The sequence below is a fragment of the Oryctolagus cuniculus genome, chromosome 17 (genome assembly GCF_964237555.1).
Source record: "Oryctolagus cuniculus chromosome 17, mOryCun1.1, whole genome shotgun sequence".
NCBI lineage: Eukaryota > Metazoa > Chordata > Mammalia > Lagomorpha > Leporidae > Oryctolagus > Oryctolagus cuniculus.
The window spans coordinates 48,000,227-48,023,435 of record NC_091448.1 but is presented as its reverse complement, the minus strand read 5'-3'; the positions used below and the strand labels follow the sequence as shown (position 1 = coordinate 48,023,435).

At 47.4% G+C, this 23,209-nt stretch overlaps 1 long non-coding RNA gene across 1 annotated transcript in view; it reads right to left on the bottom strand.

Moving 5' to 3' along the window:
- Nucleotides 1-1,049: 1,049 nt before the first annotated feature.
- The window catches only part of LOC127484353 (uncharacterized), a 36,921-nt gene continuing 14,761 nt past the window's right edge, over nucleotides 1,050-23,209 (bottom strand). Inside the window, exons 3-4 of the long non-coding RNA XR_007911241.2 lie at nucleotides 3,338-3,477; nucleotides 1,050-1,920 (exon numbers count right to left, since the gene is read on the bottom strand). This is a non-coding gene — a long non-coding RNA (uncharacterized lncRNA). The remainder of the gene's footprint in view (nucleotides 1,921-3,337; nucleotides 3,478-23,209) is intronic.

The following is a 23,209-nucleotide window of genomic DNA, read 5'->3' as shown; positions in this document are numbered from 1 at the left end:
AAGCCGGAGAGTTGGGAGACAGAGTCAGTATTGAACCCAGGTCCTCCACTGTAAGACAATGGTGCCTTAACCACTAGGCTAAATGCCCCCTCCCAGGCTTCTATTATCTTCTTGCTCCACAAATACACATCTTTTATTCTCAAGGACACCTGCTTGCCCAAAGTAATAGCTGGAGCTCCAGTCATTATACCCACCTTCCCACAGTAGGAATAAGAGGAGACAAGGGTCAGTCTTCTCCCTTTACAAACATTTACTAGAAGTTGAACATCCTGCTTATGTCCCATTGGCGAGAACACAGTCACCCACCACAATCAGGCTGCCAGAAGGCAGTAAGCATAGTCTTTATTCCAGGTGATCAGGTCCACCCCCAGATAGGAGGTTCTGTCGCTCATAACGGGGAGTGAGGACACAGGGAGACAGCCTGAGTCTCTACCACAGAGTGTGTGTCTTGTTTTGTAATCCTCCCTTTATTTGAGGTGATTATTTATTCAACTGAAGTCTTTCTCTCTCTCTAGACTGTCAGCTCCATGAGAGCTGGGCTTTGCTTGGTTTTGTTTATTGTTGTATCCCCTGTGCCATTGTCGCCTGGCCCTTGGAGCAGCCCAGGAGGGCGGTTCCAGTGGTGTCCTGCTGATTTTAGAGGAGAGAGCTGTGGTTCTGGACTTGGGCCAATGCCTAGCTCAAGGCTCTGCTCTGAAGTCTGTGCCATTGACCATCACTCAAGTCTGCTTCAGGGCTAGGCTGCAAAGCGGCAAATTCCATCTCCCCTAGTCCTGCCTGATAGTCCCAGGCTAGCTGGGCATCCCCCAGTGCATCCTTGGCACCTCAGGCAACTCGGCTTAATTCAATCCATGGCTTTCATTCTAACTAAATTGCTAGTATACTGAAAAAGACCAGGGGAGGAAAACATCATCAGTGCTCACACCCATTAGGATGGTTATTACAAAAGGAAGCAAAGAAAGATGGAAGGAAGGAAGGAAGGGAAGGAGGGAGGGAGAGAGGGAGGGAGGGAGGGAGATGGAGAGTGCTGGTGAGGATGTGAAGAAATTGTGCATTGCTGATGGGAATGTGAGATGGTGCAGTCATTCCGGAAAACAGTCAAATTACACATAGATTTACATAGGATCCACCAATGCTACTGCTGGGAAACAATGCAAGCATTCCAACATTTGGAAGAATTTCAACAGGGACTCAGATACCTGTTTCTCCATGTGCACTATAGCATTATCACAACAGCCAAACATGGAAGCGACACACCTGTCTATGAAAAGGTAAATGGATGGGGGCCGGCACTATGGCGCAGCGGGTTAACACCCTGGCCTGAAGCGCCAGCATCCCATATGGGCGCCAGTTCTAGTCCCGGCTGTTCCACTTCCAATTCAGTTCTCTGCTGTGGCCTGGGATAGCAGTAGAAAATGGCCCAAGTCCTTGGGCCCCTGCACCCGCGTAGGAGACCCAGAAGAAGCTCCTGGCTCCTGGCTTTGGATCAGCACAGCTCCAGCCCTTACAGCCAACGGGGGAGTGAACCAGTGGATGGAAGACCTCTCTCTCTCCCTCCCTCCCTCCATCTCTCTCTCTCTGCTTCTCCTCTCTCTGTGTAACTCTGACCTTCGAATAAATAAATCTTTTTTAAAAAAAAGGTAAATGGATAAACAAAATACAGTTTATACACACAATGATATATTATTCACCTGAAAAAGGACAGAAATTCAGAGCTGTGCTCTATACTTGTGAACCTGGACACTATGCTGAGTAAAATGAACACCACAAAGGACAAACACAGTATGATTCCTCTTACAAGGTAGTAATGGATAAGTACCTGGCTCCTGCCATCGCATCAGCACAGTGCGGCGGCCATTGGAGGGTGAACCAACGGCAAAGGAAGATCTTTCTCTCTGTCTCTCTCACTGTCCACTCTGCCTGTCAAAAAAAATAAAAAATGAAAAATAAAGAAAAAATAAAAACAAGGTAGTAATGGTTGTGTCACGGTGTGAACACAGTTAATGCCATGAACTGTACATTTTAAGATGGTAAATTTTCTATAATGCATATTTCAAAAACACAAATAAATCAGTGTTTCTCAGTATGATTCCTGGGATGGTCTTGTAAGGGGAGTGAAAATGGAGGAGCAGAGAGATTTGCCCAGATACCCACTGCTGCTTCCTCGAGCATGCTGGTCCCAATGGGATTGGATGGGAGAAGGGCTTGGGTCATCTAGGGTGGATGTTGAGGATTTGACCTGTTCCCTGGATTGTGTAGAAGGAAACCTGCTAGGGGCTGGCACTGTGGCACAGTAGGTTAATCCTCCACCAGTGGTGCCAGCATCCTATACGGGTACCAGATCAAGTCCTGGCTGCTACTCTTCCAGTCCAGCTCTCTGCCTATGGCCTGGGAAAGCAGCAGAAGATGGCCCAAGTGCTTGGGCACCTGTACCCATGTCGGGGACCAGGAAGAAGCTCCTGGTTCCTGGCTTCAAATCAGCTCAGCTCCAGGTGTTGCAGCCATCTGGGGAGTGAACCAGCAGATGGGGGCCTTTTCTCTCTGTCTCTCCCTCTCTCTGTCTGTAACTTTACCTCTCAAATAAATAAAAATCTTTTTTTTTAGATTTATTTATTTATTTGAAACAGTTACACAGAGAGAAGAGAGGCAGAGAGGGAGAGACAGAGAGAGAGGTTTTCCATCCAATGGTTCACTCCCCAATTGGCTGCAACGGCTGGAGCTGCATCAATCCAAAGCCAGGAGCCAGGAGTTTCCTCCGATCTCCCATGTGGGTGCATGGGTCCAAGGACCTGGGCCATCTTCTACTGCTTTCCCAGGCCATAGCAGAGAGCCAGATTGGAAGAGGAGCAGCCAGGACTAGAACTGGTGCCCATATGGGATGTCGGTGCTTTAGGCCAGGGCATTAACCCACTGTGCCACAGCACTGGCCCCAACAAAAATCTTTAAATAAAAAAATACATAAGGAATCCTGCTGAACACAGGCCCTTTCTGTCTCCACGTACCCTTCCACCTGCCCCGGCAGATAGCACACTACAGGGCCCAGTGGGACAGGTAAGGATAGTGAAATCAGTTGACAGAACCATGCCCTGAGATCCTTCCCTCTTTACACTGCCCACACTGTGGCACAGCCTTAGGGCTCCTCCCCCAGGGGATTGTCCTGCTGCTGTATGAGCATCAGCCAGTTTTTCTTGTAGGAAAGGACTTCACAGTGCTGGCTCTCCAAGGAAGATGGACTGCCAAGCTGAGGGCTGCTCAGACATACATTGACAAGTAGAAAAGAGACTGGAATGAGGTAGGCATTTGGTGCAGCAGTTAAGACGTCACTTGGAACACTTACATCCCACTTCAGAGTGCCTGGGTTCCAGTCCTGGCTCTGCTCCTCACTCCAGCTTCCTGCTAATGCACCCCCTGGGAGTCAGGTCTGTCATCCACGTGGGAGGTCCTGATAGCATTCTAGGCTCCCTCTCTCTCTGCCATCTTTCAGATAAATAAAAACAAAGAAAGAAAGAAAACAGACTGGAAAGATACATAGCACAACGTTAATGGTTATATTGGGTGGAAGAATTATCCCACCTTGTCTTCTTTCTGGTGCCAGTTTCTACATTGAACAGATAGGCCCTTTGAACTTATATAAAAATTAGTTATGTGCTGTTTCACCAAGATGGCATGGAAGGCAAAGAAGTTCCTGCCCCTCCCAAAGCCAAAGCCAAAGCAAAGGCTTTGAAGGCCAATAAGGGAGTTCTGAAAGGCATTCACAGCCACAAAAAAAATAAAATAAAATAAAATAAAATAAAATAAAATAAAATAAAATAAAGAAAGGCTCACCCACATTCCACTGGCCCAAGACACTATGCCTCTGGTGGCAGCCCAAACAACCTCGGAAGAGCACTCCCGGGAGAAACCAGCTTGACCACTCTGCCATCATCAAGCTCCCCCTGACCACTGAGTCTGCTATAAGGAAGGTGGAAGACAACAGCACAGGCGTGTTCATTGTGGATATCAAGGCCAAGAAGCACCAGATCAAACCAGTGGTGAAAACAATGACCTCGATGTGTCCAAAGTCGACACCCTGATCAGACCTGACGGAGAGAAGGCGCATGTGCAGCTGGCTCCTGATTATGATGCTCTGGATGCTGCCAACAAAACTGGGATCATCGTTACTGAGTACAGCTGGCTAGTTCTAAATATATGTTTTTTCACCATTAAAAAAATTAGTTATGTAACAATTCTCTTCAGGATTTCCAGGAGATCAGCAAAAGGAAATCTCTAAAAGGGAAATCTATAAAAGGTTTTTGCCCAGAGTGCAACCTGTCTGGGCAGTGCAGGGGGCTGTACGAGGGCTCTGTGAGGGGAAAAGAGAACCGCAGCATTATCCAATGAGTTTGACTTTGCAGAAAATTGGATTAAGAGGGGTTTACAGAGAGGCTAGAGAGGATGGGAAGACTCACAGAGTCTCACAAAGCCGAGCACACGACACAAAGTGGGAATTCAGTCCAGGGAAGACAAGAAGAAAAGGAACTTGCCGCTGTAACCACTGAGATCTACACAGTCATAAAAATGAGACACGAAGCATGGCTTTGACCAAAATTACATTCCAACACAGAGAAGGCAGGGGAAGAAGTGAAACTAACTCCAAGTCCATAACAGGAAGCCCATGGGTAACAGGTGCAACTGAAATGTTAAGAAATACCAGCATAAGCCTGTGATTAGAGATACAGGAGTAAAACCAGAAGAAATAAAAAAAAAAGAAAAGAAAAGAAAAAGAAAAAAAAAGGCGTTAAGAGTGATTGGATCTCCTCAGATCCAATCTGGATTTGGACTTTGGCCTGGCCCAGCCCTGGCTGTTGCAGCCATTTGGGGAGTGAACTGGCAGATGGAAGATTCTCTCTCTCTCTCTCTCTCTCTCTCTCTCTTTCTCTTTCTCTTTCTCTTTCTCTTTCTCTTTCTCTCTGTAACTTTGCATTTAAAATAAATAAATAAAACCCTTTTTTTTAAATTTTTATTTATTTATTTGAGAGGTAGAATTACAGACAGAGGGAAAGATAGAAAGGTCTTCCTTCCATTGGTTCACTCCCCAAATGGCCGCAACGGCCAGAGCTACGCCAATCTGAAGCCAGGAGCCAGGTGCTTCTTTCTGGTCTCCCATGCAGATGCAGGGACTCAAGGACTTGGGCCATCTTCTACTGCTATCCCGGGCCACAGCAGAGAGCTGGATTGGAAGAGGAGCAACCAGGACCAGAACCGGCGCCCATATGGGATGCCCGCTCCACAGGTGGAGGATTAACCTACTACTCCAAAATAAATCTTTTTAAAGAAGTGTTGTAAAGCAGGAGAGTGGCGGGAGATTGCTTAGAGAGAGGTATCAAGTGCTAGGTTTTGAGCTGTGATTCTGACTGAGTATTGCTACTTGGTTTCTAATAACTTCAGTAAAATGTGCTGCACACATCTTCTGAGGCCCCTGGCACAGTATTTTGGGAGAATGAAGGAGTGAACAAAAAAGAATAGAAGTTACAGAATGAAGATGGAGAATCCCAAAGTGTCCTAAGATTGAAACACCATAGGAGCTTTATGAGGGTGGATACTGAGGTATGTGGAGCACAGGCTAGAGTCATCCTATTACAATAATCAGGAAACACATGCTCCTCTAAGGTTGGAAGTATTGGCAATCTCCTGTGCGGACAACAAGGCTACAGCCTCACACACTTATCTGGGCAGTGGAGCAGAGAATCAAACTTAAATAACTTTGTGTTATTTCCTCTTATCTGCAGTGTCAGAATCCCATATGGGTGTCAGTTTGAGTCGTAGCTGCTCCACTTCTGATTCAGCTCCCTGTTAATGCGCCTGGGAAATCAGTGGAGGATGGCCCCAGTGCTTGGGCCCCTGCACCCATGTGGGAGAACTGGAAGAAGCTCCTGGCTCCTGACTTCAGGCTGGCCCAGCCCTGGCCATTGTGGCCATCTGGGGAGTGAACCAGTGGACAGAAGAGCTCTCTTAGTCTCTCCCTCTCTCTTTCTACTTGTCAAATAAATAAAGTAAAATCTTTTAAAAGTGATTGATTTGTTTGAAAGGTGGGGAGACACAAGATGAGACAGAGGCTGGCGCCGCGGCTCACTAGGCTAATCCTCTGCCTTGCGGCGCCGGCACACCGGGTTCTAGTCCCGGTCAGGGCACCGGATTCTGTCCCGGTTGCCCTTCTTCCAGGCCAGCTCTCTGCTGTGGCCAGGGAGTGCAGTGGAGGATGGCCCAGGTGCTTGGGCCCTGCACCCCATGGGAGACCAGGAAAAGCACCTGGCTCCTGGCTCCTGCCATCGGATCAGTGCGGTGCGCCGGCCGCAGCGCGCTGGCCACGGCGGCCATTGGAGGGTGAACCAACGGCAAAGGAAGATCTTTCTCTCTGTCTCTCTCTCACTGTCCACTCTGCCTGTCAAAAAAAAAAAAAAAAAAAAAAAAAAAAAAAAAAAGATGAGACAGAGATCTCTAATCCTCTGGTTCACTCCTCAAATGCCCACGATGGCTAGGTCTGGGCCAGACTGACTTTGAAAGTCAGGAATTCTTCCAAGTCTCCCAAGCACTGGAGTCCTGCTGCCTCTGAGGTTGTACATTAACAAGGAGCTGTAGGCAGGAGCAGGAGCCAGGAATCAAACCCAAGCACTCAGATATGGAACACAGGCATCTCAATGGCTAGGCCGAACATCTGGCCCTGTTTGCAACTTTGTAATTTTCTTTTTTCTCTGAATGTAACATGAACAACTTTCAGCCTCATTATTCTTTTTTTTTCTTTTTTTTTTTTTTTTTTTTTTTTGACAGGCAGAGTGGACAGTGAGAGAGAGACAGAGAGAAAGGTCTTCCTTTTGCCGTTGGTTCACCCTCCAATGGCCGCCGCGGCCGGCGCACTGCGCTGATCCAAAGGCAGGAGCCAGGTACTTATCCTGGTCTCCCATGGGGTGCAGGGCCCAAGCACTTGGGCCATCCTCCACTGCACTCCCAGGCCACAGCAGAGAGCTGGCCTGGAAGAGGGGCAACCAGGACAGAACCCGGCGCCCTGACCGGGACTAGAACCTGGTGTGCCGGTGCCACAAGGCGGAGGATTAGCCTAGTGAGCCGCGGCGCCAGCCTCAGCCTCATTATTCTTTTATGTAAGTGATTTTCAAGGAGGGGCAAAGTCCTGGTGGAGGTTGTATCAAAGTCAAAACACACAGGCACATCTTCAGTCACACAAGTGTATCAGTCAGGGAGCAGGGGAGGAAACAAAGACACTTCCAATATTTAAATCCAGAATGGAGCCAGCGCCGCTGCTCACTAGGCTAATCCTCCGCCTTGCGGCGCCGGTACACCGGGTTCTAGTCCCGGTCGGGGTGCCGGATTCTGTCCCGGTTGCCCCTCTTCCAGGCCAGCTCTCTGCTGTGGCCAGGGAGTGCAATGGAGGATGGCCCAGGTCCTTGGGCCCTGCACCCCATGGGAGACCAGGATAAGTACCTGGCTTCTGCCTTCGGATCAGCACGGTGCGCTGGCCGCAGCGCGGCGGCCACTGGAGGGTGAACCAACGGCAAAAGGAAGACCTTTCTCTCTGTCTCTCTCTCTCTCTCACTGTCCGCTCTGACTGTCAAAAACAAACACAGAATGGATTTAACACAAAGTTTATATGACACACATAAAATTACCAAATCCCTGGAAGGGCAGTCACAGGAGGCTCAAAGTTTGCTTTCACCACTGACTCTCAGAACATTTCCAGGGGAGTTTCTCTGCTACCTTCTGGTTAGTTCAGGTCAAAGTGTTCTAGCTACAATTCAGGCACAGGAAGCTGGGACAAGAGACAGCTGTCACTGCACCATGAACACAATGTGGAATCTGGCCACTGCTTCCTCCACTGCTTCCTTTCAACATCCTCGACCTGAAGACTTGACCTTGGCATCTCATGGATTTGCTTGCCAGAAGCAAACAGCTCAAAGCAACAAGAATATGGAATTGATCCTACTCCCAGATTTCAAATAAATGAGTCCAAGTGGCAGGGCCTCATTTGCACCCAGAATCTGAGCTGCATGCAATCTTGGAAACATGCCTTTATCTCTCCAGCCTCTGTAGCACAGCAAGGGCCCCTGGCATAGGTACTGAGGGGGCAGCCTCCCATCTCTAGCACAGAGACTCTAGCATGGCACCCCAAGGGATCATCATTGTCTTGGTTAGGGGCAGAGCTACTGTTGTCCTCTCTGCTGTCCATGTTCCCTTTCTTCTTCTTCTTTTTTTTTTTTTTTTTTTTTTTTTTTTTTACAGGCAGAGTGGACAGTGAGAGAGGGCAACAGAGAGAAAGGTCTTCCTTTTTTCTGTTGGTTCACCCCACAATGGCCGCTGCAGCTGGTGCGCTGCGGCTGGCGCGCTGCGCTGATCCGAAGCCAGGAGTCAGGTGCTTCTCCTGGTCTCCCATGCGGGTGCAGGGCCCAAGCACTTGGGCCATCCTCCACTGTACTCCCTGGCCACAGCAGAGAGCTGGACTGGAAGAGGAGCAATCGGGACAGAATCCAGTGCCCTGACTGGGACTAGAACCCGGTGTGCCAGCACCGCAGGCGGAGGATTAGCCTATTGAGCTGCAGTGCTGGCCCATGTTCTCTTTCTTCTAATAATAGTCCCTTGTTTTCCTCTGAGGAACCAACTCTCTCACTTGCCATCCATATGGTTGGATAAGGCTGAGCCAGGACTGGGCTGCTGGTGTACTCCCTTTCTCCTCCTTGTTTAGTGTGTAATTCCTCAGAAAATATGCAAAGGGATGTGATGTCATATCCCTGGAGACAGCCAGGAAGAGAAGGGACAGTCATTTATCTTGCACTGTCAAGACATTTACCAACCCAGAAGCCAGGGGCACAGTGCTGTGATTCCTTGTCCTTTTCTGGGCTAAGATCTGGCAGTTGTCTGAACTCTGTGATGCAAGTGAGCAAATCACTCAGACATTTTTCAGAATTTCTGACTATCTACGAAGATTTCAAATAATCTGAACTTTTATGAAGCATTAGACCAATCAGTATTTTAGGTGGAAAATATACTGCTCATAACACTTTGTTATTCAGCCTAACCCTCTCTCCCTCCCTGCCACCCTCCAGACAGACACACATACACAGTGTAGCTCTACCCCTTGCTTCCACTCTTTGTAGGCTAGGATCTCTGTTTCTCAGCACCACTGTGCACAGGGATTGAACAGAGGAACACTCAACTGCAAGAAAGAAGAAACAATGCAAGGGTGGCGTTCTGGAGCAGCAAGTCAGGCCACTGCTTGCAACTCTGGCATTCCGTTTGAGGGCACTGGTTCATGAGCCTCTTGCTCCTCTGCCAATCTGCCTCCAGCTAATGTTCCTGGGAAGGCAGTAGAGGATGGCCCAAGTATTTGGACCCCATGCCCACCCACTTGGGGGACTCAGATGGAGTTCCAGGTTACTGGCTTTGGCCTGGCACAGGCCCAGCCACTGCAGCAATTTGGGAAGAGAACCAGCAAATGGAATCTCTCTCTTTCCTCTCTCTCTGTCACTTTGCCTTTCAAATAAATAAATAAATCCCTAAGGAGGAGGGGGACAAAAGGACAGAAAGTAGTGACTTGCAGAAACTAGTGCTGCTGCTGGAGTTCCTGGTGACTGTGTACATGGAGTCAAAGCTGGTTTTGAATCGTATTTGGGCCTGTTGGGCTGAGCTCCAAAGGGTCTGGCTCTGAATCCAGAAGGCCTAGTGACCACAGTTGAGCTCTCTGGGCCTCAGTCACTCATTCATAAAATAAACGTGTTAGACTCATTTATTTTCTAGTTGTGATAGTTCTAGGCATACATATTAGGTCACTGGGGGTAAGATGACCCAAGCCATAAGACTGTTCACCTTAGAAAGACCTCATTTAAGAGACCAGCAATGTGGCATAATGGGTAAAGCCACCACCTGCAGTGCCAGAATCCCAAATGGGCACCAGTTTGTGTCCTAGCAGCTCCACTTCTGATCCAGGACTCTGTTATAGCCTGGGAAAGCAGTGGAAGATGACCCAAGTCCTTGGGCACCTGCACCTACCTGCATGGGAGACCGGGAAGAAGCTCCTGGCTCCTGATCTGTGCAGCTCCAGCTGTTGCAGCCATCTGAGGTGTGAACCAGTAGATAGAGGACCTCTCTCTCTCTCTCTCTCTCTCTCTCTCTCTCTTCCTCCTGGTTCCTGGCTTTGTATCTTCACAGCTCCAGCTTTTGTGGCCATTTGGGGAGTGAACCACTGGGTGGAAGACACACCCCCTTACCCCTCCCCTGTGACTCTATCTTTCAAATAAAAGGCTGGTGTTGTGGCCTAGTGGGTTAAGCCGCCACCTACAATGTTGTTATCCCATATAGGCACTGGTTTGGGTCCTGGCTACTCCACCTCTGATCCAGCTCCCTATTAATGTGCATGGGAATGCAGTGGAAGATGGCCCAAATGTTTGGGCCCCCTGCACCCACATGGGAGACCTGTATAAAGCTCCAGTCTCCTGGCTTTGGCCTGGCCCAGCTCTGGCCATTGTGGCCATTTGGGGAGTGAACCAGAGGATGGAATCTCTCTCTACTTATTTCTGTAACCCTTCTTTCCAAATAAATAAATCTTTTTAAAAGAGTTTTAAATATATAATGTGGTAAAATGCAATACAGGATAAATGTGTGTGTGTGTGTAGAAAAGAATAAAAGAAATCAACCCTAATCCCAGCTTTAATTAGGAGCAGACCTAGGACTTAAACCCAGGCACTCCTATATGGAATGTGAGCTCCCTCCCCCAAACTTCACCTTAACTACTAGGCCCAAAATACAATGTTGAGAGGTATAATACTATGTATGCTTTTATTTTCTAACCTGCTCTTTTCCCCAAACACTGTATCATGAATACTTTTTCTTCTCCATCATTTTGACTTTTGTCATCATTTTTTAATGACTGCAAGGTTCTTGATCATTTGGATCTAGCATTTTAAAATTTAACAATCCTTTATTGCTAAGCATTTAAATTACATCTATGTCTGTTTTCAACTCTCATAAACATGTTTCTTTGAACCTTGCTTATCTGCCCAAATATATCCTTAAGTTCAATTCCCCAAAGTAGAGGTACTAGCGTCCAATTTTTTTTAAGGCTTATTTATTTATTTTGAAAGTCAGAGTTATACATAGAGAGAGGGAGAGATAGAGAGAGATTTTTCCATCTGCTGGTTCACTCTCCAGATGGCCGCAATTGCCGGGGCTGGGCCAGGCTGAAACCAGGAGTCAGGAGTTTCATCTGGGTCTCCTATGTGAGTGGCAGGGGTCCAAATACTTGGGCCATCTTCTGCTACTTTCCCAGATCATTAGCAGGGAACTGGATCATTAGTGGAGCTGCTTGAATGCAAATTGGTGCCAATAAGGGAATGCCAGCATCCCAGGCAGTGGCTTTACCCACCCCCACCAGAACTCCAGCCCCAGGGTCCAAGTTTTTAATACATATTGACAGCTTTACTTCAGAAAGATTGTACCAATTTATTCTCCACAACCTGTGTCTGATGCTGATCACCTTGGAGCTTTTTGGTACTTTGGTGTTTGTTTTTAAAGGTTTATTGGCAGGGCTGGCGCTGTGGCGCAGCGGGTAAAGCCACTGCCTGCAGTGCTGGCATCCCATATGGGCACCGGTTCTAGTCCTGGCTGCTCCACTTCCAATCCAGCTCTCTGCTATGGCCTGGGAAAGCAGTAAAAGATGGCCCACGTCCTTGGGCCTATGCACTCGCATGGGAGAGCCGGAAGAAGCTCCTGGCTTTTGGCTCCTGGCTTCAGATCGGTGCAGCTCCGGCTGTTGCAGCCAACTGGGAAGTGAACCAGCGGATGGAAGACCTTTCTCTCTGTCTCTCTCTCTGTGTAATTCTGACTTTCAAATAAATTTTAAAAATCTTTAAAAAAAATGTTTTATTGGCTTATTTATTTAAAAGGCAGAGTGATAGAGAGGGAGAGACAGAGAGAGGGAAGAGATCTTCTATTTGTTGGTTTACTCCTCAAAAGCTTGCAGTAGCCAGAGCAGGGCCAGGCCAAAGCCAGAAGCCAGGAACTCCCTCTCACAGAGATGACAGGAATCCAAGTACTTGGGCCATCATCTGCTACCTTCCAGGTGCATTAGCAGGGAGCTGGATCAGAAGTGGAGGAGCCAGGACTTGAACCTGCACACTGATATGGGATGCCAGTGTCCCAAGGGACAGCTTAATCCACTGCACCTTAACTCCTTCTCTTTTTGTATTAAGACGATGGCTATATCACTTTCCTTTAAACATTAATAATTAATTAATAAAAGTGGCAGAAAGAACACTTCTATTTGCTGGTTCACTCCACAAATGCAACAGCTGGGACTGGGCCAGAGTCAGAGCTGGAGCTGGGAACTAAATCCAAGTCTCTTACATGGGTCACAGGAACCCAATTACTTGAGCCATCATTGCTACCTCCCACAGCTGGAGTTGGGAGTTGGAGCCAGGTTCTGAACCCATATGCTCTGATATCAATGTGAGTGTCTCAACTGCTAAATGCCTGTCTATATTTATCTCTTTTTTCCTCATATTTATCTTTTTTAAAAGATTTATTTGAAAGACAGAGTTACAGAGAGGCAGAGAGAGAGAGAGAGAGAGAGGGAGAGAGAGAGAGAGAGAGAGAGAGAAAGTCTTCCATCTCTGGTTTACTCCCAAAATGGCTGCAAAGGCCTATCTGAAGCCAGGAGCCAGGAGCTTCTTTCGGGTCTCCCACACAGGTGCAGGGACCCAAGCACTTGGGCCATCGTTCACTGCTTCCCCAGGCCACAGCAGAGAGCTGGATTGGAATTGTAGCAGCCGGGACTTGAACCGGCACCCACAAGGGATGCTGGCACTGCGGGTGGCAGCCCTACCCACTATGCCACAGTGCCAGCCTCCCGATATTTATTTTTTAAACATAAAAACTACGTAAGCTTTATCTTTTGACTAATTCCACTTACAAATTTTTTAAAGGAAATATCGAAATCGCACAAACACAATTTCTGCTGATAGACTGACATATAAATGACAGGTTTTTTGGCTGCCTGGGTAAGCCAGTTGCTTTGCACAATCATCTCTTTGTGCTGTGGATTGGAAAGGGCCTCCTTTATGCCAGAGGCTTTTCCAGTCTCTGGTTACTGAGGGACAGAGTCACCATTGTTGAGACACTGTCAATCTGCAGCTTTCTGCTCTTCTGAAGGTGGCCCACCTGTCTACACCAGTCTTTACACCCTTGGCTCCTGAACCTTGCCTCACTTTTCTCAATGACAAAGACCTTGCCTCACACATAGCTGTGTGCCCACCCTGCTTGTCAAAGATCCTTGGTGACATGCGTCCAATTTTGCGGAATTATTTATGAGGCAAGATCATAATTTGAGATGATGACCAGTATGTTCTTTTACTTTTTAAAAATCCCGGCCGGTGCCGCGGCCCACTAGGCTAATCCTCCGCCTTGCAGCGCCAGCACACCAGGTTCTAGTCCCAGTTGGGGCACCGGATTCTGTCCCGGTTGCCCCTCTTCCAGGCCAGCTCTCTGCTGTGGCCAGGAAGTGCAGTGGAGGATGGCCCAAGTGCTTGGGCCCTGCACCCCATGGGAGACCAGGAGAAGCACCTGGCTCCTGGCTTCGGATCAGCGCAGTGCGCCGGCCGTGGCGGCCATTGGAGGGTGAACCAACGGCAAAGGAAGACCTTTCTCTCTGTCTCTCTCTCTCACTATCCACTCTGCCTGTCAAAAAAATTAAAAAAAAAAAAAAAAAAAAAAAAAAAAAGAACTCATTGGAGAGTCGAGAATTTGAGGTGGCAACAAAAGAGCAGGAACTGTGCCACCGTCTCCATCTGAAGTTCAATGGATCCCTGTTAATGGGTGATTGAAAAGACCTTTTTTTTTTTAACTTTTATTTAATGAATATAAATTTCCAAAGTACAGCTTATGGATTACAATGACTTCCCCCCTGAAAAGACCTTGATCCCCAGGCTAGGCAGAGCAGCCAGCAGGCCTCACAGGCACATCTCCCACCACTCTGGCACAAATGCTGTGTAACAGAAACAGCATGCTAGCATGTCTAGGCTGGAGATCAGAAAGATCCTCCCAGGACCTACATCTGACTCTGGTAGCTGGGGAGGGAGCCACAGACAGAAAGAAGGATGTCCCAGGGACAGATGAGGGTGTGGCTACACAGCAGGTTGTCAGCAGACAGGCAGAAGCCTTCCCACTGCTTCTTCATTCATTACCTGCTGCTGCCATTCTACCCCTTTGACTTTAGCCCAAACCAGACAGGGAAGGCCTGAAAAAGGAGGGCACCTGAAACAGATGGGCACCAGGGAACAAAGTGAACCAAGACCCAGAGACTGTCCCCTACCCACATACTCCACCGTGACATTGGCATAACTCTTTTTGCAATAGACAGCTCCAGCTTTCTGATAATATGGACCCTGAGAGACAGTGAGCTTGGGACTTTTGCAGGCATCTGTGGAGTGAATCAGTGGATGGGAACACTTCTCTCCTCACCCCAGAAAAAGCCTTCACTTAAAAAAAAAAAAAAAAACCTGCACCAGGGGCCGGAGCTGTGGTATAGTGGGTAAAGCCACCACCAGTGGTGCCAGCATCCCATATGGGTACCGGTTCGAGTCCTGGCTGCTCCACTTCCAATCCAGCTCTCTGCTGTGGCCTGAGAAAGCAGTGGAAGATGGCCTATACCCTTGGGCCCCAGCACCCACGTGGGAGAGCCGGAGGAAGCTCCTGGTTCCTGGCTTTGGATTAGTGCAGCTATACTTGAAAATGAAAGTATTTTAGCTTCATAAAATGCATAGATCCCTCAACTAGAATATGTCCCCCTGAGGACAAAAGTCTATGATGTTTTATCAAATTTTTTAAAAAAATATTTATTTATTTGAAAGTCAGAGTTACACAGAGAAAGATGGAGAGATGGAGAGAGAGAGGTCTTCCATCTGCTGTTCACTCCCCAAATGGTCGCAATGGCCGAGCTGTGCTGATCTGAAGCCAGCAGCCAGGAGCTTCCTCCAGGTCTCCCAGAATTAATTTATCTTTTAATTCAATTTTTCATGAACTTTTTGAAGTATCCACATACTATACATAATATAAGAATTCTTGATATAATATTAAGTGAAAAAGCAGGATATGAAAATGCATGCCATTTTTATTACAACGATGTTGAAAGAAAACCCCAAAACATATAGTTGAAATAAAATCTGGGAAGCAAACAGATCAAAAATTAAGGTGTTGTCTTTGGGAAGCTATGGATAATTGTTTTCCTAAAAAATTTCCTAATTTTTCTCTATGGGCATGCATTTTTTTTAAAGATTTATTTATTTAAGTAAGAATCAGAGTTAAAGAGAGAGGGAGAAGTCTTCCATCTGCTGGTTCACTCCCCAAATGGCCCCAATGGCTGGAGTTGGGCTGATTGTAACCCAGGAGCCAGGAGCTTCTTCTAAGTCTCCCATGCGGGATGCAGGGATCCTCCAGTGCCTTCCCAGGCCATCAGCAGGGAGCTGGATCAGAAGTAGAGCAGCCAGGACTCAAACTGGTGCCCATACGGGATGCTGGCATGGCAGGCAGAGGCTTAACCTACTACAGCATAGTGCTGACCCCCAAGCATGCATGTTTTATAACAAAATTTTTGCACATAATAGCTATGTGTGTTTAGTGTATACATATTTAAATATGTACTTGTGTGCATTATTTTAGGAATGGTTTGTCCCTGGCCTAGAGCCTTGAGGAGGTTGGAGGCAAGGCAGAGGGATTTTCCAGGCTCTGTTTAACTCAGTCTTGAGGAATGACTTCAAGTTAGTCACCCATTGTCTCTGTCTTCTTGCCTAGTAAGTATTGGGTGATGTCACGGACAGAATGAGTCAAGAGATGATGTACCATGATGAATGCGCCTTTGTTTGTGGGAAGACAGGCAACCCAATGCCAGTGAAGTCCTAAGTCAGCAGTTCTCAAAGTGTGCTCCCGGATCAACAGTAATCCCAGAACTGCTTATTAGAGATGCAGCTTCTTGGTGCCAGCATTGTGGGCTGTGGCTTAAGCTGCTGCCTGTGTAACCAGTATTCCATGTCAGAGCACTGGTTTGAGTCCTGGCTGCTCTGCTTCTCATCCAGCTCCCTGTTAATATGCCTGAGAAGTAGCAGAAGATGGCCCAAGGACTTAGACCCCTGTAACTCACGTGGAAGAACTAGATGGAGTTTCTGTTTCCTGGCTTAGGCCTGGTTCTGCCCTGACCAATGTAGCCATTTAGAGAAGAAACCAGCAAGTGGAAGATTGATTCATTCTCTCTCTCTCTCTCTCTTTTTTTTTTTTTTTTTTTTTGACAGAGTGGACAGTGAGAGAGAGAGACAGAGAGAAAGGTCTTCCTTTGCCGTTGGTTCACACTCCAATGACCGCTGCGGCTGACGCACCACGCTGATCCGATGGCAGAAGCCAGGTGCTTCTCCTTGTCTCCCATGGGGTGCAGGGCCCAAGCACCTGGGCCATCCTCCACTGCACTCCCGGGCCACAGCAGAGAGCTGGCCTGGAAGAGGGGCAACCGGGACAGAATCCGGCGCCCCGACCGGGACTAGAACCCGGTGTGCCGGTGCCGCAAGGTGGAGGATTAGCCTAGTGAGCCGCGGCGCAGGCCCTCTCTCTCTTTTTTTAAGATTTTATTTATTTATTTGAAAGGTAGAGTTACAGACAGAGAGGAGAGACAGAGAGAAAAGTCTTCCTGGCCAGTGCCGCGGTTCAATAGGCTAATCCTCCGCCTGCAGCACCAGCACACGGGGTTCTAGTCCCGGTCGGGGCACCGGATTCTGTCCCAGTTGCCCCTCTTCCAGGCCAGCTCTCTGCTGTGGTCAGGGAGTGCAGTGGAGAAAGGCCCAAGTGCTTGGGCCCTGCACCCCATGGGAGACCAGGAGAAGCACCTGGCTCCTGCCTTCGGATCAGCACAGTGCGCTGGATGCAGCGTGCCAGCCGCAGCGGCCATTGGAGGGTGAACCAACGGCAAAGGAAGACCTTTCTCTCTGTCTCTCTCTCTCACTGTCCACTCTGCCTGTCAAAAATTTTAAAAAAAGAAAGAAAGAAAGAAAGAAAAAAGAAAGGTCTTCCTTCCGTTGGTTCACTCCCCAGATGGCCGCAACAGCAGATGTGCAGATCCGAAGCCAGGAGCCAGGTGCCTCCTCCTGGTCTCCCACATGGGTGCAGGGGCCCAAGCACTTGGGCCATCCTCTACTGCGTTCCCAGGTCATAGCAGAGAGCTGGATTGGAAGAGGGGCAGCCAGGACTAGAACTGGCACCAATATGGAATGCCAGTGCCGCAGGCGGAGGATTAACCTACTGTGCCATGGTGCCAGTCCCATCTCTCTTTCTCTCTCTCTCCAAATGTGGCCCTCTGCTTTTCAAATAAAATAAATTGTTTTTTTTTTTTCTTAAAAAAAAAAAAAAAGAAATGCAACTTCTGAGAGAGTGTGTATTTCGTGCAGAGGTTACGATGTCACATGGGACACCCACATTCCATATTGGAGTGCCTGAGTTCAAGTCCCAGCTCTACTTCCACATTCAGCTTCTTGCTAATGTGCATCCTGGGAGGCAACAGGCGATGGCTCAAGTTCTCTTTGTGGGAGACCCAGGTGAAGTTCCTGGCTCACGGCTTTAACCTGGCCTATCCTGGGATATTGTGGGCATTTGGGAAATGAGCCAAGAGGTGACAGATCTATGTCTGTTTGTCTCTCTGCTTTTCAAATAAATGAATAAATTTAGAAATGCAATTTCTTTTTTTTAAAAGATTTATTTATTTATTTGAAAGAGTTACATAGAGAGAGGAAAGGCAGAGAGAGAGAGAGAGAGAGAGAGAGGTCTTCCATTCGCTGGTTCACTCTCCAATTGGCTTCAATGGCCGGACCTGCGCCGATCTGAAGCTGAGAGCCAGAGCTTCTTCCAGGTCCCCCAGGTGGGTGCAGGGGCCCAAGGACTTGGGCCATCTTCCACTGATTTCCCAGACCATAGCAGAGAGCTGGATCAGAAGTGGAGCAGCCAGGTCTTGAACCAGCGCCCATATAGGATGCTGGCGCTTCAGGCCAGGGCATTAACCCACTGCACCACAGTGCCAGTTCCTAGAAATAAATTTCTTTGGCCCACCTCAGATGTGCTGCACCAGCAATTGTGGGGCCATATGGCAATGTGGACTCAAACCTGCCCTCCATGGGATGTTGCTACCAATTGATAACCACATTACTACTTTAAGTTTCTTTCAGTAAAATTTTTATTTTTAAAAAAGATTATTTTGTCAGGCGCCGCGGCTCACTGGGCTAATCCTCCGCCTAGTGGCGCCGGCACACCGGGTTCTAGTCCCGGTCGGGGCGCCGGATTCTGTCCCGGTTGCCCCTCTTCCAGGCCAGCTCTCTGCTGTGGCCAGGGAGTGCAGTGGAGGATGGCCCAAGTGCTTGGGCCCTGCACCCCATGGGAGACCAGGATGAGTACCTGGCTCCTGGCTCCTGCCATCGGATCAGCGCGGTGCGCCGGCCGCAGCGCGCCGGCCGCGGCGGCCATTGGAGGGTGAACCAACGGCAAAGGAAGACCTTTCTCTCTGTCTCTCTCTCTCACTGTCCACTCTGCCTGTCAAAAAATAAAAAAAAAAAATTAAAAAAAAATAAAAGATTATTTTAGGCCGGCACCGTGGCTCACTAGGCTAATCCTCTGCCTGCGACGCCGGTACCCCAGGTTCTAGTCCCAGTTGGGGCGCTGGTTCTGTCCCGGTTGCTCCTCTTCCAGTCCAGCTCTCTGCTGTAGCACGGGAGGGCAATGGAGGATGGCCCAAGTGCTTGGGCCCTGCACCCACATGGGAGACCAGGAGGAAGCACCTGGCTCCTGGCTTCAGATAGGCACAGTGCGCTGGCTGTGGCAGCCATTTGTGGGGTGAACCAATGGAAGGAAGACCTTTCTCTCTGTCTCTCTCTCTAACTCTGCCTGTCAAAAAAATAATAATAATAAGATAAAATAATAAAATAAAAAGATTATTTTATTTATTTTAAAGGCAGAGAGAGAGAGATAGAGATTGATTTTCCATTCATTGGTTCACACCCCAAATGGACACAACAGCCAGGGCTGAGCCAGGACAAAGCCAGGAACCAGCAACTCCATCCTGGTTTCCCACATAGATGTCAGGGGTCCAAACACCTGTGCCATTTTCTACTGCCTTCTCACACATATTTCAGTAATTTTAAAATGTTGAACAGTTTTAGATTTACAGAAAAACTGCAATGATAATACAGAGAGGGCCTTATCCTCTATACCCAGTTTACTTTAAGAGCATCTTACAATAACGTAGGACACTTGGAGAACCTCTTTTCTTTCTTGCAAGGCAGAAAGACCAAAAGTGCTCCCATCCACTTGTTCAGTCTCCAAATGCCCATAACAAAATGGGAACTAGAACTCAATCCAGGTGCCCCACATAGATGGTAGGAGTCTAATTCCTTGAGCCATCATGGCTGCCTCCCAGGGTCTGCAAAGCAGGAAGCTGGAATTGGAAGGCAGAGTCAAGAACTCAGCTTAGACACTCTGACATGGAACATGGGTGACTTAACTACTAGGCAAAATGTCTGCCTTTAGAGAACCACTTTTCTAATTAGCAGCCACTGAAGAGCTGGCTTTTGTCGCTGGGGTAGGCATCAATATGGAGGCTAGAAGGAACTAAGAGAAATACTGATCATCATCTTCACCACTGTGAGGAAGTGGTGATACAAGACATTACATATGGAAACAACAATCATTTAGAGTATTTAGTTCACTTGATCCTCAACAAAACCTGTGAAATAGGCCAAGAAAGTTATTCCCATCTTACAGATGAAAAAGACTGAAGACCAGAAAAATTAGATAATTTATGCAAGACCACACAGCTAATAATAGCTTCTGGTTACTGAACTCTCCCAATGGGCCAAGTCTTAATGGTAATCTAGCAATGGTAAAGAGCTGATGTGTAACATCTGATTTAAGCCTCAATTGTTTTCAAAGATTTATTTTATTTATTTGAAAGGCAGAGCAATATGGGGCTGGGAGAGAGGGAAAGAGAAAGAGAGATCTTCCCAATCACTGGTTCACACCCTCAAATGGCTGCAACAGCTGGGGTTGGACGGAAGCTGGGAGCCTGGAGAGCCAACCTGGTCTCCCAGGTGGTGGCAGGGGCCCAAGTACTTGGGCCATCACCTGCTGCTCTCCCTGGTACATGAGCAGGGAGCTGGGTCAGAAGCTGAGCATCCCGGGCTCGAACCAGTGCTCCAGTATGGGATGCCGGCATCACAAGCAGCATTTTAACCCGCTGCACCACAACACTGACCCCTAAATCTCAGTTGAATCTTATAAGGTGAGCACTACTCTCTTATTTTCATTTTACAGACACCAAACTGAGGCACAGAAAGATTAAGAAAGTTACCCTTGGAAATATAGCTTGAAATAAAGGAGCTGCCATTCAAACTTGGGCAGTGTGACTTGGGAAGTCTACATGTGAACCATTAAGCCATAGAATAAGGAGAAGAGCTTTCTAATGTATCAACTGAGCTTGCCTGAATTACACTTCCCACAATTTCCTTTCCTATGTGTTGCCAGTTAGCAGGTACCACAGGAGAGGTTCTCCTCGATTTGGAGGGTGGAGTGGAGCAGCAGCACATTGTGGCTGACAGATGTCATGGATTATGGCTGCCTCAATTAATTGGCATGAAGCAGCAGCCACGCCTGCAGCCACCACTTTCCCTTGAATCTTCCTTCAGCTTCTCTGAGTCATGGGCCAGGTGCGGGTGTTCAGCTCTGTGCAAAGGACACCCGTGCCCCCAGCATTCCAGGCAATGAGGACTGACATGGCCTCCGTCTGTCTGCACAAGCCCCAACTCTCGTTTGTAAGTTCCAGATTCCTCTTGCTCTCCTCCACTGTACCAACTACTAGCTCCATGAACTTGAAGCTCCAGCATCAGACGTGAAGACAGCAGCCTTCTAGAAACTGCTTAACCAGCAGTCTTTGTGCTGCTTTCTACTGCAGGACTGTGGAAATGACTGTGCAAGCTGAAAGCATAATCAGCAGGAAAATGTGATGATTCTTCTGTGATCTTTCAGCATTTTGAGAAAAAAATTAAAAACTCCCTTACAATCAGTTGTAAATGGGCAGGAAAATGAAAAAAAAAAGTAAACCAAATATTCATTTAGTACACTATAACTTCAAACATTAAAAACATTGAAAATGGAAATATTTTCTTTCTTTGTAACAAACTTTTCAATGGTGCCTGCCTTCTTGCCATGTAGCTTATGATACAGATCAAGTATCTTTTCCATGAACTGGAGAGCCAACATACTCTGAAAAGTTTGGATCAGCTTCCAACATTCTATCCTTTAAGCTTTTTTTAAAAAAATTGTATTTATTTATTTTCATTTTATTTGAAAGGCAGAGAGACAGATGGAGAGAAATCTTCCATCTGCCCATTCATGCCCCAAATGCCCAAAACAACCAGGGCTGGGCCAGGCCAATTCGGGAGGTGGGAACGCAATCCATGAGGGTGGTGGGACCCACGTAGTTGAACTATCATCCACGGCCTCCCAGGATGTACACCAGCTGGAAGCACTTTGATTGGGATGCTGGCATCTCAAACAGTGACTTAACTGCCCATCTCTGAGGGTTCCTTTAGCATGAAGTTTATTTTGTTTGTTTGGTTTTTTACCAGAATCATCTCCTCTAGGACAACTTCTTCCTTTCACCTACTGCTACCAGCCTTGACTGGTCCTTGGAACCTGGATGCACATTTCACAGCACCATCCTTCCCACACTTTACCTCATAGCTTAACATTAATCAGTTCACATTAATTTCCGAAATGATGAAGCCAGCCTTTCTTTACTGGCAGTAAAAGTTCTTCAGTCTCTTTTTAATGATCATTTTCTTTCCAGGTGGCAAATAACTTTTAATGTTTCAGCCTGATTGCTAGTCAAACTGATTGAGTTGTTTTCCTTTAAACTGTACTCTTGAAACCAAAGTGCAACTAAATGCTTCATTTCAACAGTAGCTTTGTGTTACTAGCGCAATTTAAAATAACAATGCTGAAGTGACTTTACCTTGATTTTTCATATGCACCCAGCATTTTCAGTATGATTTATATTACAACTTCACATTGCCTCAGTCTCATCCTATCTTTGTTTTGTTGTCACCATTCTTTTTATTTTTTTATTTATTTTATTCTTTTACCATTCCTTTTTATTTTTTTATTTGACAGCTATAATTAGACAGTAAGAGAGAGAGAGAGAGAGAGAGAGAGAGAGAGAAAGGTCTTCCTTCCGTTGGTTCACCTACCAAATGGAAACTACGGCTGGCGTGCTGTGCCGATCTGAAGCCAGGAGCCAGGTGCTTCTCCTGGTCTCCCATGTGGGTGCAGGGCCCAAGCACTCTGGCCATCCTCCACTGCACTTCCAGGCCACAGCAGAGAGCTGGACTGGAAGAGGGTCAACCGGGACAGAACCAGCGTCCCAACCAGGACTAGAACCCGGAGTACAGGCAGAGGATTAGCCTAGTGAGCCACGGCGCTGGCCCTAAATTGCAATCTTGAAACCAAAGTGCAATTAAATGCTTCATTTCAACCGTAGCTTTTTTTATAAAATGTCACGTGGGTTTATCACTGGGAGACAAGCACAACACACAACTACTCACATGCTGCCTAGGAGTCAAATGAGAAACAGATACAGAATGATCAATCGCTGATGGACTCAGAGAAATGACATGACCGATCACTAATCATGAGGAGATCTGTTATTGGTACGGTGATTTTTAGACAAAAAGCCGACAATGAAGTTTGTACTTTATGCAATTACTCATAGGTAATGTACTGTGCTAATTAAAATTAGAACAGCAGGGCCCGCATTGCGATGCATGGGTTAGGCCACTGACTGTGACGCCGGGATCCCATTATAGAGCATCATTTCCAATCCTGGCTGCTCTTCTTCTGATCCAGCTCCCTGGGAAAACAGCAGAAGATGATCCAAGTGTGAAGTTCAAGGCTCCTGGTTTTGGCTCAGCCCAGTCCCTGCCTTTGTGGCCAGTTGGGGAGTGAACCAGCAGATGGAAGACCTCTTTCTCTCTGTCTCCCCCTCTTTACATATTGCTCTATCTTTTAATAAACTCAATCTTTAAAAATATATAATAAAATTAGAACTACGTTACTGGAAGAGGGGCCCAAGTACTGTAGCCATCATGTGATG